At 43.5% G+C, this 15,974-nt stretch overlaps 1 protein-coding gene across 1 annotated transcript in view; it reads right to left on the bottom strand.

Moving 5' to 3' along the window:
- Positions 1-13,364, bottom strand: part of LOC126295026 (uncharacterized) — a 115,465-nt gene extending 102,101 nt beyond the window's left edge. Inside the window, exon 1 of the mRNA XM_049987277.1 lies at positions 11,896-13,364. The gene's annotated coding sequence lies outside the window, so the exon portion shown is untranslated. The remainder of the gene's footprint in view (positions 1-11,895) is intronic.
- Between the last annotated feature and the right edge of the window lie 2,610 nt (positions 13,365-15,974).

Here is a 15,974-nt window from a genome sequence, read left to right as displayed (position 1 = left end):
AAATGTTTTGAAATGAAGAACAAGGTATTAGTTGATGAGGTAACAGGTTTATTTTTACGTTTGTATACTTGCATTGTTGGTCCACTTGACCCTCGCCAAAGTCCAGTTTTTTTATAATTATTCCATAGATCGATCTTCTGGGCTAATTTACTGTACCATGGAAGTTACTAGATAAAATGAATTTTAATATTAGCGTCTGTAGTTTTTTTATAAGGTCTTTCCTAAGTGAAATTTCAGAACTTAAAGATTGACTCATGTATTTCACGGGCACTTCTGTGTCAAGATTACAAACCCACTTACCCTGGACCAAATTCAGTTAGTTTTTAGCAGTATTTTTTTTTTTTTTTTTTTTTTAGCTGTTGCGGTGTTTTGCTGTGTTGCTGTTTCTACCACTACTTCATTTTTCAGGTGAGATTCACAACAGGTAATTGTTTCGTTTCCCTTGCGCAATGTAAATTCTCTCAGTTTGTTTAATTTACGAGGGCCGTATGTCAGCGCAGAAATTTTCGTTTGTTTCATGTCACATTCTTATGCAGATCGACAATACAATTAGGTTTTTTTTTTTTTTTTTTTTTTCAAACAGTTCTCACTGACCAAGTCTACTGAGCGTGAAATTACTGGTTTGCTTGTTTATTGGCTTATGAACGACATCGGTTTTCACACACGCCGAATTCTTTTGAGTGTGATTTGGCTTTGAGCTCAGTAGCACATTTAGTTGTCAGTTCACAGTGCCACATGTGTATGTACGATAACTCACACAGAAGTCTGCTAATCGCTGCGCCACCTCGCTGGGTTATATACTTTGTGTACGGAATGCTATCGCCATCCGAATATACGTACGTCGCTGTCCAGTGACGTTTGTCACGTCAGCATGATCCAGCTCGTTCTGCGTCACGAACGTAGCCGGCTGACGGGCTCTTCCTTAGGCAGGAGTCAGGCCTTTTAAGGACGCGCCGGCAACGGCGGTGTGCTGCCTCGAAAGGGCACCCCGGCTCTCGCAGTAAGGATCCCTGCATCGGTCACTTGCCCTGCCACCCTGGTCGACCTTTGGAGTCACCACTGCCGCAGAAGCTGCAAAACCGCTTTACCACGCGCGCACTCTAAATGCAGGTTTATACCGAAGCTGACACAAGCGAAGGTGCATCGGGAGCTGTCTCTGGTTTAAACCCTAGGCGAGTGCAAGTGGACCGCATTCGGTCGTGTTCGGTTCGCATGCGCTAGTGTCCGCTCGTGTTTCGACGGTTCTCGGATTTTCGGGGAACCATCGAAAGCAAGTTCGCGTCCTCTCCGCTTCGCCACTAGCAGTACACAAAGCTTTCCTCTCCTCCCTTGTCTACTTCTGTAGCTGTTGTTGACACGAGTTGCGTGAGGGATGGATTGGTCTGAAGGGAGTATAATGTGAAACAATAATATCAGAAACTGAGTACGCCTTGATGCAAAACACCTTGTTATTCGTTTATTTATTTATTCTCCCAAACTAGGTTCGGCGACAAATGTCACCATCATCAGTGTTTTTTTTTTTTTTAATCTAAAATATGCAGAAAATAGCATGGTTATACAAACACAGTCTATCTAGAAAAGTTTTCACTCAGTTTAACGAAGGCGATGTTGGCCTGATATATTCGACGATACCCTTCGGCTACACTGACTAAAGGATTATTCTAAGAAATACCAAATTAAAATAACCTGAAGATGCCTAAATAAGGCGAAACGCGTCGCTGAAAAATTAAAAACTAAAATTGCAACCAAGGATGTTTTTAACCAAAACACAGTTAAGAAATAGCAAATTAAGATAACCTGAAGATGCCTAAATAAGGCGAAACGCGTCGCTGAAAAATAAAAACTGAAATTGGAACCAAGGATGTTTTTAACCAAAACACAGTAGCACATTATTACATTTTTACTATTAGTTTTTTGAAATATAGTTTTCTATGGATAATTTGTCAGTACCTTATTTATTGTATGCTACAGCATGTTTTAAGGATTAATGTCGCTGTTTGCGGCATATTTTCTGTGCGCTTTACTCAGCGAACATCACCTTAAGTAAGCGGCTATTATTAAACAAAATACTAAAAGGTGAACAGCGATAATAATTCTTAAAACGTACAATAAATAATGAAAGTATCCATAGAAAACTATATTTCAAAAAAAACTAACAATAAAAATGTGATAGTGTGCTACTATGTTGGTATAACAATGCTATTTTCTGCATCTTTTAGATTAAAACGAAAAGAACCACTGATGATGGCGATATCTGTAGCCGAAACTAGTGTGGGAGAATAAAGAAATAAACGATTAACAAGGTGTTTTGCATCAAGGCGGACTCAGTTTGTGATATTGTTGTTTTTCTATGCAAACGCGAACGAAATAGAAGAGTTCCAAGTTAAAATTATTGGAATATAATGTTGCCGATACAAGAATATATATATATATATATATATATATATATATATATATATATATAATACGTGCTACTGGTATCCGACAGATATCCAGCCCGAAAGCGGAACCAAAAGAAATATATACGACGCTTACGATGCATGCATCTCCAAAGGGACTTCGCGTCGTAATCAGAATAACACGGGCACTACAATATCGTATTTCTCTGCCGACACCGGGCAAGCGTCTTTCCAGTACAATGTCTGACCTATACGGGAACACACACAACGGATGTACGAGTACAGGTCATAGACGCATAGGTGACGACATTTGGAAAGTTTGGGTCTGGCTAAATGGTAGTAGCTGAGTGGTCCGCGCGACAGAATGTCAATCCTAAGGGTCCGGGTTCGATTCCCGGCTGGGTCGGAGATTTTCTCCGCTCAGGGGCTGTGTGTTGTGTTGTCCTAATCATCGTTATTTCATCCCCATGGACTCGCAAGTCGCCGAAGTGGCGTCAGATCGAAAGACTTGCACCCGGCTAACGGTCTACCCGAAGGGGGCCCTGGTCACGTGGCATTTACATTTGTTCTACATTTGGCGGCACGGTAGCTCAGCTTGTTCAGTGAGAGGGACAGCTGCCCTTTGGAAAAAAAAAAACTGAGGGAATGGAAGAACGAGAAACTTGAACAGGTGTCATTGGACGTCCGCCCCGAACAAATACAACGAACAAAATTAGATTAAAAAAATGGTAAGGATAAGCGGGAAATTCTGGTTCGAACCCCGCTCCGGCATAAAGTTTCATTACTGTATTTTCATTCTACAACTGATGGTAGCCCTTATTCCCAACTGCGAATACATTTTTGTATTTAATGTAGAAAAGAAATATGGTCGGTTGAAAATTACCGATGCACTCAAAGGTTCTACTGGGCACGTGAGAAACACAGTAAATTCATAGGATTTTTCCACAAGGCGGCAAAGGAGCGAATTGTTTTTATTAAAACGCCAAATTTCCTTGTAAGTATACAAGTGCGAATATCTGTTATACTGATGAAATTGGACAAGTATACAAAAGCCCTTATCATTTTCGCTGTTTACGTTCACGATGGCTGGTAGCTCTAATTTCATGGTTGATACATCACTGCAATGCTAGAGATAGTAATGAACATGGTATGCCCGGGATGACGCTATCTGCCGTCTAACAAACGATACCGCAGGTTCTATCAAGTAGTCTGTCACAGGTCATACGTTTATTTCACCGTTCACTAACCATACTTAACTGACACTGTAAGTAGGCTGTTTAGGTTTTTATGTTGGTAACGGTACGTAGCGCTCTATATGAAAATCACTGGCTGTGCTGTGTGCAGTCTGTGGCTGGGTTGCATTGTTGGAATTTGCTATTGTAGTGTTGGGCTGTTGGCTGTTAACAGCGCGTAGCGTTGCGCAGTTGGAGGTGAGCCGCCAGCAGTGGTGGATGTGGGGAGAGACATGGCGGAGTTTTGAGAGCAGACGATCTGGACGTGTGTCCATCAGAGACAGTAAATTTGTAAGAGTGGATGCCATGAACTGCTATATATATTATGACTCTTCAACATTGTTAAGGTAAATACATTGCTTGTTCTCTATCAAAATCTTTCAAAAATGATTCAAATGGCTCTGAGCACTGTGGGACTTAACATCTGAGGTCATAAGTCCCCTAGAACTTAGAACTACTTAAACCTAACTAACCTAAGGACATCACACGCATCCATGCCAGAGGCAGGATTCGAACCTGCGACCGTAGCAGTCGCACGGTTCCGGACTGTACGCCTAGAACCGCGAGACCACCGCGGCCGGCCAAAACCTTTCATTCGCTAACTATGCCCATCAGTAGTTAGTGCCTTCCGTAGTTTGAATCTTTTATTTAGCTGGCAGTAGTGGCGCTCGCTGTATTGCAGTAGTTCGAGTAACGACGATTTTTGTGAGGTAAGTGATTTGTGAAAAGTATAGGTTAATGTTAGTCAGGGCCATTCTTTTGTAGGGATTATTGAAAGTCAGACTGCGTTGCGCTAAAAAAATATTGTGTGTCAGTTTAGTGTTGATCAGAATAAGTAAAGAGAGAAATGTCTGAGTACGTTCAGTTTTGCTTAGCTCTTTGAAAATCAAATAACGTAAGAGGTTTACCAGCACAGTAATTCATAAATTTTTCTAAGGGGACGTTACAACATTATTATCTTCTTCATATGTACTTTAATGAAATCCTTGTGCATCGTATATGTCATTGCAGAAGCAAAACATTTTCAAGTATACAGCAACTATTCAAATCCGAAACAATCACCAATGTAAAAGTCCCCAGTTTCTAGTAACTAAAAGCCGGCCCGGGTGGCCGAGCGGTTCTAGCCGCTACAGTCTGGATCGCTGCGGTCGTAGGTTCGAATCCTTCCTTGGGCATGGATGTGTGTGATGTCCTTAGGTTAGTTAGGTTTAAGTAGTTCTAAGTTCTAGGGGGAGTCATGACCTCAGATGTTAAGTCACATAGTGCTCAGAGCCATTTAAACCATTTTTTTGACTAGCAAACGCCATCCTCGAGTTGGAATTGTTCGCAAGTCTCCGCGAACAAGCCGTGTGTCCGCAACTTTTCCCGTACCGCCGCGACCTAACGTCTCTCCACAACTTCAATATGTATTGATGTACTGACAGCGCTATCTGTCATGCAACATACTGAAGCCACTGTCACAGCATCAATAGATACACTGTACCGCCAAACGAAACTGGTACTCAAATATAGAGACATGTAAACAGGCTGCGGTCGGAAACGTCTATGTAACACAACAAGTGTCTGGCAGACTTGATAGATCCGTTACTGCTGCTGCAATGGCAGGCTATCGAGAGTTAAGTGAGTTTGAACGTGGAGTTTATAGTCGGCGGACGAGCGATGGGAGCGATCAAGTGGGGATTTTCCTGTACGACCATTCCATATCAGGAATCCGGTAGAACATGATATCTCCAACACCGCTGCGGCCGGAAAATGATCCTGCAAGAACGGGACCAACTGCGAGTGAAGAGAACCGTTCAGAGTGACAGAAGTGCAACTCTTTCGGAAACTGCTGCAGATGTCGATGCTGGGCCATCAACAGGTGTCAGACCACGAACCATTCGACGAAACATGATCGATATGGGCTTTCACAGCCGAAGACCCACTTACGTACCCTGGATGACTGCACGACACAAAGCTTTACGCCTCGCCCGGGCCCGTCAACACCGACACTGGACTGTTGATGACTGGAAACATGCTGCCTGCTCGGACGAGTCTCGTTTCAAATTGTATCGAGCGGATGGACGCGTATGGGAATAGGGAAGACCTCATGAATCCGCTCACCCAGCAGGACAGCAGGGGACTGTTCAAGCTGGTGGAGCCTCTCTAATGGTGTGAGGCGTGTTCAGTTGGAGTGATATGGGACCCCTGACACGTCTAGATACGGCTGTGACACGTGACACGTACGTAAGCATCCTGTCTGATCACCTGCATCTATTCATGTCCATTGCGCAATTCCAGCAGGACAATGCGACACCCCACACCTCCAGAACTGCTAGAGACGGACAAACACTCTCCTGAGTTTAAACACGCTGGCCTCCAAACTCCCCAGACATGAACAGTATTGAGCATATCTGGGATGCCTTGCTGCGTGCTGTTCATAAGACACCTCCACCCCCCCTCGTACTGTTACGGATTTACGGACAGCCCTTTAGGATTCATGGTGTCAGTTCCTTCCAGCACTACTTCAGACATTAGTCCAGTCCATGCCACCTACACGATATTAGGACAGGTGTACCAGTTTCTTTAGCTCTTCAGCCTACATCACCTCAGATCCCCTTCGATTATTTTACGACAGTGCAAAATTCAGAACAGAGAAGGAACATTAAAGGAAGGTGGGCTAGCGTTTAACGTAACGTAGACGATGCGGCATTAGACACGGAGAAAAAGCTGGCATTAAGGAAGGAAATCGGCTGTACCTTTTTTTAAAGGAGCCGTCGGAGAATTCGGCTTGCTCGGTGTGTGGAAACCTCGAGAAAGCTGGATGGTCGGTGGGGGATATGAACCGTCGTCCTCCCGAATGCGAGTCCAGATATTTTCTCTCGTCAAATTTGTTACAAATGTGAAATCTTAAGGGACTTAACTCCTAAGGTCATCAGTCCCTAAGCTTACACACTACTTAACCTAAGTTATCCTAAGGACAAACACAGATAGCCATGCCCGAGGGAGGACTGCAGCGCCTCAGACCGCTCGGCTGATCCCGCACCTCTAACCCAGTATAAGTCAGAACTACTAATGGGGTAATTACAGCACCAGAAGAAAAAATGGCCTTCATCGCTGTTAATTAAAACTGTTTTAGCTCAGACAGGGGCGGATAATGTTGTTATCAAAATTTTTAATCAGTTTCTCAATTATGTTAAATTTTGACGCTAGGTCTTACAAGTCAGTCATGCGACCCATCCTAGAATATTGCTCTTGTGTGTGGGATCCGTACCGTATGGGACTAACAGGGGATATTGTATGTATACAGAGAAGGGCAGCATGGGCGATCACAGGTTTGTATAATCCGTGGGAGAGCGTCACAGAGATACTAAGGGAACAGAACTGGAATACTCTTGCGGATAGGGGTAAACCATCCCGAGAAAGTCTGTTAACCAAGTTTGAAGAACCGGCTTTAAACCACTACTACTGTAGGGGTATACTACAAGCCCCATACCTATCGCTCACATGGGCATCCTGAGGATAAGATTAGAATAATTACTGCACACGCAGAGGCGTTCAAACAAGCATTTTTTCCGCGCTCCATACGTGAATGGAACGAGAAGAAACCCCGATAACTGACACAGTTGGCGCTGCAGAGAATATATTTTCCCCCGACCACCATGCAGGAAATGGTTCTTCGTACCTACTGGTAACTTAGAGAGTACTGTACGTCAGTTGGTGGGTGTCTCCCGTCCTGAAAAATACGGCACGATATCAGATATTCGAGACGAGCTGCTACGGTTCTTCCACACTTTAGGCAGAAGAATCGAAAAAAGTAGGTGTACTTTGCGGCAGCAGCTCAGAGTGGCGTCTGCTATCGGTGAATTCCGGATGAAATCCTTTTATCTGTCAGTGAAAAATATAGGTAAACACGGTATTATCTCCTAGCGTCTGAGATGCGGCCAGCTCAAGTTTAGATAAAACTAATAGCTACGCTTTCAGCGCTGTTTACCGACGTAAAGGTATCGCACGCGAGCGACTTCTATGCTTGCTACTCGGGCAGCAACACGTTCTGTGGGTCGCTTTGCACGATATATCGTAATATCGTCGAAAGTGTTACAGAATATTACCTTGATTGCTATTTAAATATAGTTGCTAGCTGATGAGTTCGCACAACATGAAACAATAGGGCCTCTTTAATTTAACAACAAATCTGAGAATGTATCGCTATTGCTGTATATTAAATACAAGTTTGAAAATAAAAATTGTTCTGTCAAACAGAAGGAATTAGGCAGTAGGATTTTTTACGCCTACATCTACATCTGTACAACAACCATGGGATGCATGGCAGAGGGTACGACACACTGTGTCAGTTGTAAGACGTGTATATTTCTATTGTATATTATCAAACTACAATTTATGAAAGATGTTTATATTTCATTAATAGGATTAAGTAGGAATAATTAATATTTGTCATGTTGGAAATAATTGTGGTAGCAGGGAATGTGTGCACCAAAGTATTGTTGGTGGGAGAGACCGCATATTGATATAATTTTAAAATGGGGCGAGTGAGACCGCGTATGGATACGTTTTAAGAAAAGAGCGGCAAAGACCGCGCATTGATACATTTTGTAATGGTAGCAGGGATTGTCTGCACCAGAAAGCATTGTTGGCAGCAGAGACCGCACTTTAGCTTTCGTGAGAAGTCAGTCAGTAAGCGAGAAGTGAAGCGAGTCGGTAGCAGGTCTGAAGCGAGAGGTTGAGAGGAGCGGTGTGCCTGCCAGCCACCAGCTGTCACTTACAACAGATTATAAACGGATCTACAGAGACAGCAGCTAACTATTATCATAAGAGGAACTAATATTATTGCATTATTTGTTTTGAGAAACTCAAGACTACTGAAGGTATGTTTGCGCAATGCTAGTGGTAAGATTATTGTAAAAACTAAGTTCCTTTTGAACGTTTGTACAATCATTTCATTCAGGATATAATTAATTTTTGCCAGCAATATTGCATTACTGATTGTAATCCATCTCAAAAACCATCAACGTAAAACTCTGCAAAATTTTATTGTTGCTCTGCAAGATTTTATTGTTGCCAAGAAAAAGTTTAGCTATGAATTAGGTAACTTCAGTCAAATTAATGAAAGAATAACGTCAGCTGTGGTAATAAATGCAGCCACTTATTATGTCAGCCCACCAGCGGCTAATAGAGTATAGTAAACCAGAGTAAGTATATTCATGTCGCAGTTAGATGTAGCAGTCAGATGGCGATCCAGTAACAGTAGAAAAGGCGAGGAACAGTTTTGGGTTATTGCAGGTAAACGACTGAGGGCCACGACGCCGACACATTCTGTGTTTCGCCGGAATAATCAGAAAATCACTTTTAATAAGCAGCAATTAAATTTGTGTGCGAAGATTGAGAAAGAGAATAAATTTCAAAGGGAAGATTTCATTTGGTATTATTAAGCAAGAGATAGAAATCCTAAGGAAAGGTTTCATAGGTTATTGTAGAAGTGAAGGTTGCGTAAGAAAAAAAAAAGAGATATAGAGGAGACGGGAAGGTTTCAGAGTTATCAGGGTTTCTTCCCGTTCCATACACGTATGGAGCGCGAGAAGAACGCCTCTGTGTGTGCAGTAATTATTATAATCTTATGCTCACGATTCCTGTGTCAGTGATAGATAGGGGTTTGCAGTACATCTCCACAGTAGTCATTTAAAACTGGTTCTTGAAACTTGGTTAACAGACTTTCTCGGGATGGTTTACGTCTATCCGTAAGAGTCTGTTCCCTTAGTATCTCTGCGACACTCTCCCATGGGTTATACAAACCTGTGATCATCCCTTCTCTGTATACACAAAATAACTCCTGTTAGTCCTATACGGTACGAATCCCACCTCACTAGACCAATATTCTACGACAGGTCGCATGAGTGATTTGTAAGACCTACTTTCAAATTTAACATCATTGAGAAAATGATTTAAAAGTTTGACAACAACATTATCCGCCCCTTCTTGATGAGCTAAAAAGTGTTAATTGACAGCGATGAAGGCCATTTTTTCTTCTGGTGCTGTAATTATCCCATTAGTAGTTCTGAATTCTACTGGGTTATTTGCAACAAATTTCACGAGAGAAAATATGTGACGCTGCAATTAAACTAACTGCCTTTTGGGAGCTATCTACGAGATGATCGAGAGTGAACATCACATACTAATCTTATGCTACGTTTTTCCATAACGAACACTTTATTTCTTAACGGTGACTTACCCAAGAGTATAGTCCTATGTCATATTACTTAGTCAAAATACAAATTAACTCACTGATTTATCTCTATAGAAGGCTTGCAGTAACATGAAGTGCAAAAGCGTCTAAACCGAATTGATTAAGAAAGTCTAAAACGTCTGTTTTTCCATTTACAATTGTCAACAACGTATACATCCATGTTAGCAAGCTTGTGAATCCCCGCAAATCACGTTTGTCGCATCGGTGCACTCAAATGGCTCTGAGCACTATGGGACTTAACATCTGAGGTCATCAGTCCCCTAGAACTTAGAACTACTTAAACCTAACTAACCTAAGGACATCACACACATACATGCTCGAGGCAGGATTCGAACCTGCGACTGTAGCGTTCGCGTGGTTCCAGACAGTAGCGCCTAGAACCGCTCGGTCACACCGGCCAGCGCATCGGTGCACAGCTGCTTCCAGACGAATCCAATGTTGCCAGATTGTTACTTTCTTGCGGCACCGCATATATGGCCATTTTTAATACTGGCGGCAATTTTAAATCAAATACGGGATTTTTTAAATATTAGTTTCCAGTATAAGACGCACATGAATTTTGGAGACAATTTTTCGAAGAAATAAGACGCATCTATTCAATCTGTATGTTGAGCGAGTACTAAAGGAAACAAATGAAAGATTCGGAGTAGGTATTAAAATCCATGGAGAAGAAATAAAAACTGAGGTTCGCTAATGAAATTGTAACTCTGTCAGAGACAGCAAAGGACATGGAAGAGCAGTTGAAGGGAATGGACAGTGTCTTGAAAGGAGGATATAAGATGAACATCAACAAAAGCAAAGCGAGCATAATGGAATGTAATCGAATTAAGTTGGGTGATGCTGAGGGAATTAGGTTAGGAAATGAGACACTTAAAGTAGTAAAGGAGTTTTACTATTTGGGGTGCAGAATAACTGATGGTGGTCGAAGTAGAGAGGATATAAAATATAGACTGGTAATGGCGAGGAAAGCGTTTCTGAAGAAGAGAAATTTGTTAACATCGAGTATAGATTTAAGTGTCAGGAAGTCATTTCTGAAAGTATTTGTATGGAGTGTAGCCATGTATGGAAGTGAAACGTGGACGATAAATAGTTTGGACAAGAAGAGAATAGAAGCTTTCGAAATGTGGTGCTACAGAAAAATGCTGAAGATTAGATGGGTAGATCATATAACTAATGAGGAGGTATTGAATAGGATTGGGGAGAAGAGACGTTTCTGCTACAACTTGACTAGAAGAAGGGATCGGTTGGTAGGACATATTCTGAGGCATCAAGGTATCACCAATTTAGTACTGGAGGGCAGTGTGGAGGGTAAGAATCGTAGAGGGAGACCAAGAGATGAATACACTAAGCAGATTCAGAAGGATGTAGGCTGCAGTAGGTACTGGGAGATGAAGAAGCTTGCACAGGATAGAGTAGCATGGAGAGCTGCATCAAACCAGTCTCAGGACTGAAGACCACAACAACAACAAGACGCATCTGACATTTGGAGGCGATTTGTCGAACAAAAAAGTGTCTGTTATAGTCTTGTAACGGACGAAGAGAGGTTCATTCTTTGAACAGACTAAAAAAAGCCATTGAACTGAACAATGATCCCTGTGGTACACATCTACAACACCTTTCATTTATTCCATATGGAAGTCTCTGTTTCAAGAATTTATCTGCAGTGTCTAGAAAAAATAGTTGACTTGATTACCTACGAATGTAGAAATAAATGTACCACATTTTCTAGAGGAAGTAGTAAAGCCCTCACGTCTATGTAACAAAGTTTTTGTCGAAATTAATTACATTCCAACTCGGCACTAATAGATAATCCAGACCACGAAAAACAGCAAACAAATAAAAATGCAAGGTTTTGTGGCCCTTAAAATTACTGGACTTTGTGTCATTTGGCAAGTCAGTTTGACGAGCAACAACAACATTACAGGACTCGAGAGGAAAATAGCCAGTGTGCAAAACGCAAATAAATGTAATAATAATAATAGTTTCAGGCAATCAGAAATACCAGTTTTGTGAAGAAACGCACCTTTTACGTGATCCGCATGCAGCCACGCATAGTTCTTCAATATATTCACTTGGTGCATTTTCTTTTGCTTCTCGCTCAGTTCTTTCCCTGCCTGCTTTCCAGTCTTCTGTCCTTCTCATCACACCAACATTTATTTTCGTAGCTCACTGTTGTGTTCCGAGTCGGGCTACAGTGTATTCCGTCAGTCCACGCTCGCAAACTCCATTTAGCACTCTCGACGCGCTAATTAATCACCATCGCTCTTTCACATGTCCTGACAACTGGTGCTCGCAGAAATGTGTTGATATCCACAAGCACCAGAGGTGAAGATGGCACTGCAAAGCTTCAAAGCAAGTTTCGGTAGGTCTGGCCTACTGGATTGGCTGTAATGCTTTCAGCGAAAATAACTTCTTTCTCCCCACACATTACGCGGCAATTTTTGTTGAGTTCTTCACTAAGAATTTTTTCTTTCTCCTTTCTTTTTCCAAGATGTGGAGGAGAAGAGATTTGTGGATCAGTGACAAGGAAGCGAAAACACTGTGGCTGCGAAAGAAAATGTGAAAAAGTGCTTTCCCCCCTAGGTGGTTAAAAAGTTCCACATTAGAGCAGATAGTTTCTCAGCATCGATTTGCGTAGCAATTTTTACGTTATACGTACAATCAAATTTGTCTTTAGAAGGTATATCATCAAAAAACAGAGAAGAAAAATTAAATTTTGTAGCTCAGTATACGCTACTGTCGAGACTTTTAATTTATCGTCCAAAATTGTGCTCATTCAATTTCGCTCGTCGCCTTACAGAACGCAGCGCCAGCTTCGCTTGTCTTTTTCAAAAGCTCTCCAAAGGAATCGAGAGAGTGGATAAAGAGAACGAATAAATGGTTGACCTGCAATGTTACGCTGGCGGGAGGAAAGAAAGTTAATAGACACAGTGATTCGGTGTCACATCCGTGCTTCGTAGCTAATGCGCATGCGCTGTAGATAAACGCTAGATCGCTATTGCTCCTTTAGATGCCCCATCTAACTGCCGAGTATCACTGTTGCGCATGCGCCCTAGACAAATGCCGGACAGCGATTACACGTTCACCTGCCCCATCGAACTGCCGAATATCATTACTGCGCATGCGCTAGCGCTAACGCGCGACTGGTGCCTCTTCTTCAAATGCTCCTTCGAATTTCGGTTTCTTTCGCGGCGCGCAGCACATCAGACACGCACTCGCATGCACGCACGTCGTTGTTGACGCGGCGGCCACACACATTAAACTGGCAGCGCGGAGCTGCGACCGATTTAGTCCCAGCGCTTCTGGCCAGGGGGGGGCGTTGTCCCTCCAAAGCAGTTCTATTTGTGACGCTCCGCGACTCCCGCTACACCGCCGTGCGCGCATGCGCGCCAGGAAGCAGCAGATGCGCCCGCCTTTTGTTTTCGTATCTGGCGCAGCGGGGCACCGCGCATGCGCGGGCGACCTGCCGCTTACGTCACGGGCGCCGCGCTCTGCACTCGCCTTGCAGAAAGGACGCGGCAGCGTTTTGTTTTTCAGCGAGCTAGTGTTTTGTTTTCTGCAAGCCACAGGTGGCAGTTTCTTCTGTAGCGAGTTCTTCTGCCTCCCCTCCCCACTCTCCCACTTTTGTTTCTCCCCTACATCTTCTTGCTTCTCGTGTTACGTAGGCATTACACGAGATCTACAGACGTCACGGGAATCGAGTTACAAAACCGGCTGCGAGGATGAAACATAAAAACGTGGAAGATGCGATGTACAAAAAAAAGAATAAGAGATACACGCCATCGTTCTCATATGCCTGTTTCCAGTCGATTATGAACGGAACAACATACTCACAATTTCCATCTACATGCTTAAAGTGCAGCATCATGAATCCTCTGTCTATAATAATAGATAGAGGATTGATGATGCCGAAATTGAAAGCTGACAAGAAAGATATAGTTCTAACACGGGTCTGCATGCGAAACAACCAACACAATGACGATGATTTAAAAGTGCTACAGCAGAACTGAGTCGCTGGTGGAGAGAGAGCTTGCATCATACTGAAGTGTGGTAAGAAGGCGGTGGTCGGCGGTAGGAAAGAGAGAGAGGTGGTTAAGTTTTGATTTGGTAAAGGAAACGGGAGAGGTGCAAGAATGATCAGATTTTGTAACGAAAACTCGTTAGTAGTTGGAAATACCCTTCTCGAAAATCACAAGAGAAGACGGTGCACATGGATACTGAGTATGGATGTAACCAGATAGATTATATTTACACGGAGTATATCCCGGATGTGCAAGAGGTTCAAATGCTTCAAATGGCTCTAAGCACTATTGGACTCAAGGTCATATTCGCCCTAGACTTAGAACTACCATAACCTAACTAACCTAAGGACATCACGCACATTCTTGCCCGAGGCAGGATTCGAACCTGCGACCGTAGCAGCAGCAGTGGTTCCGGACTGAAGCGCCTAGAACCGCTCGGTCACAGCGGCCGGCTATGCAAGAGGAATGCAAAGAAGCCGACGGGAACCGAGACAAAGCCACCAAGATGGCGCAGCTTGTTTTATTTCTCTGAATTGTACACTCATTGTATCGGCGTTCCGGAGTTTTACATATGCCAGTAATTGGAACCAGCCAAGGATAACCGCTTCACTTCCAGTTTATATGAATATTTTAATTAATACTTCTTATTGATAAACTGAAATTTTGCTGCTTCTGCACGCAGCAATGACTTTGATCTGCTTTTTCGGTATCTTCCTGCGATTGGATAATTTCACGACTTACTACACTACTGGCCATTAAAATTGCTACACCAAGAGGAAATGCCGATGATGAACGGGTGTTCATTGCACAAATATATTATACTAGAGCTGACATGTGATTACATTTTCACGCAATTTGGTTGCATAGATCCTGAGAAATCAGTGCCCAGAACAACCACCTCTGGCCGTAATAACGGCCTTGATACGCCTGGGCATTGAGTCACACAGAGCTTGGATGGCGTGTACAGGTACAGCTGGCCGTGCAGCTTCAACACGATACCACAGTTCATCGAGAGTAGTGACTGGCGTATTGTGACGAGCCAGTTTCTCGGCCACCATAGACCAGACGTTTTCAATTGGTGAGAGATCTGGAGAATGTGCTGGCCAGGGCAGCAGTCGAACATTTTCTGTATCCAGAAAGGCCCGTACAGGACCTGCAACAATGCGGTCGTGCATTATCCTGCTGAAATGTAGGGTTTCGCAGGGATCGAATGGAGGGTAGAGCCACGGGTCGTAACACATCTGAAATGTAGCGTCCACTGTTCAAAGTGCCGTCAATGCGAACAAGAGGTGACCGAGACGTGTAACCAATGGCACCCCATACCATCAAGCCGGGTGATACGCCAGTATGGCGACGACGAATACACGCTTCCAATGTGCGTTCACCGCGAAGTCGCCAAACACGGATGCGACCATCGTGATGCTGTAAACAGAACCTGGACTCATCCGAAAAATGACGTTTTGCCATTCGTGCACCCAGGTTCTTCGATGAGTACACCATAGCAGGCGCTACTATCTATGATGCAGCGTCAAGGGTAACCGCAGCCACGGTCTCCGAGCTGATAGTCCGTGCTGCTGCAAACGTCGTCGAACTGTTCGTGCAGATGGTTGTTGTCTTGCAAACGTCCCCATCTGTTGACTCAGGGATCGAGACGTGGCTGCACGATCCGTTACAGCCGTGCGGATAAGATGTCTGTCATCTCGACTGCTAGTGATACGAGGCCGTTGGGATCCAGCACGGCGTTCCGTATTACCCTCCTGAACCCACCGATTCCGTATTCTGCTGACAGCAGAGCAATGTCGCGATACGCTAAACAGCAATCGCGATAGGCTACAATCCGACCTTTATCAAAGTCGGAAACGTGGTGGTACGCATTTCTCCTCCTTACACGAGGCATCACAACAACGTTTGACCAGGCAACGCCGGTCAACTGCTGTTTGTGTATGAGAAATCGGTTGGAAACTTTCCTCATGTCGCCACCGGCGCCAACCTTGTGTGAATCCTCTGAAAAGCTCATCATTTCCATTTAATAGCATCTTCTTTCTGTCGGTTAAATTTCGCGTCTGTAGCACGTCATCTT

This window comes from Schistocerca gregaria, chromosome 11 (assembly GCF_023897955.1).
Source record: "Schistocerca gregaria isolate iqSchGreg1 chromosome 11, iqSchGreg1.2, whole genome shotgun sequence".
In the NCBI taxonomy this organism is placed as follows: domain Eukaryota; kingdom Metazoa; phylum Arthropoda; class Insecta; order Orthoptera; family Acrididae; genus Schistocerca; species Schistocerca gregaria.
Note: the sequence above shows the minus strand (reverse complement) of the source record. Positions and strands in the feature narration are given on the sequence as shown.